Genomic DNA, 1,142 nt, shown 5'->3' with positions numbered 1-1,142 from the left:
CTTTATTTCTTTAAGGGATTTATTTGTTTCCCCTTCTAAGGGCTTCTACCTGTTTGCCTGTGTTTTCCTGCATTTCTGTAAGGGAGTTATTTATATCATTTTTTTAAAAGATGTATTTATTTAATTTATATGAACACACTATAGCTGTCTTCAAACACACCAGAAGACTGCATCAGATCCCATTACAGGTGATTGTGAACCGAAATGTGGTTGCTGGGAACTGAACTCAGGATCTCTGGAAGAGTAGTCAGTGCTCTTAGCCATCTCTCCAGGCCTTATTTATATCCTTCTTTAATATCTCTATCATCTTCATGAGATGGGATTTTAGGTCAGATATTGCTTTTCAGGTGTGTTAGGGTAACCAGGGCTTGCCGTTTGGTGGGAGAACTGGGTTCTGGTGGTGCCAAATTACATTGGCTTCTATTGTTTACATTCTTGTTCTTGCCTCTTGCCATCTGGTTATTTCTAGTGTTAAATGGCCTGGGTGTCTCTGACTGTAGCCAGCCTCCTTGGAGGCAGGTAGAGCTCTGTGACATGAGTTAGAGCTGGCCTCCTGGGAGGCAGGCAGTACTCTCTGGTTAGGGCAGACCTCCTGTGTTCCTGGTAAGGGCCAACCTCCTGGGATACAAGCAGACTTTGAGTTCCAGGAGCAGAATCTGCCCCAGTTGCAGATAAAGGTGCACACCAGAAAGACTGTGCCTCTGGTTAAGGCAGACCTCCTGTGTCCCTGGTTACAGCAAACATCTTGTGTCCCTGATTATTGCAGACCTCCTGAGAGACAGGCAGGCTGTGGAGTGTGGGGGTGGGGCTGGTATCAGACTCAGGTGGAGAAGCAGACAGGAAGGAAGATAGAGCTGGGTGGTTGGTGGTGGAGTAGGTCCCTCCTCCGCTGGGCTCTGTGAGTGTCTCAGCTGCCATGGGTATTTGGGCTGGAGTCTCACCTGTGTCCCTGATTACTGCAGACTTCCTAGGAGACAGGCAGACTGTGAGATGTGGGAGGGTATCGGGCCTGCCTATCTGATCCGTGTGGAAAATAGGCCAGAAAGAATGTAGTTCGCCAGCAGTGGTGGTGCGCGCCTTTAATCCCAGCACTTGGGAGGCAGAGACAGGTGGATTTCTGAGTTTGAGGCCAGCCTGGTCTA

Source organism: Mastomys coucha, unplaced genomic scaffold, assembly GCF_008632895.1.
Source record: "Mastomys coucha isolate ucsf_1 unplaced genomic scaffold, UCSF_Mcou_1 pScaffold6, whole genome shotgun sequence".
In the NCBI taxonomy this organism is placed as follows: Eukaryota; Metazoa; Chordata; class Mammalia; order Rodentia; family Muridae; genus Mastomys; species Mastomys coucha.
Note: the sequence above shows the minus strand (reverse complement) of the source record.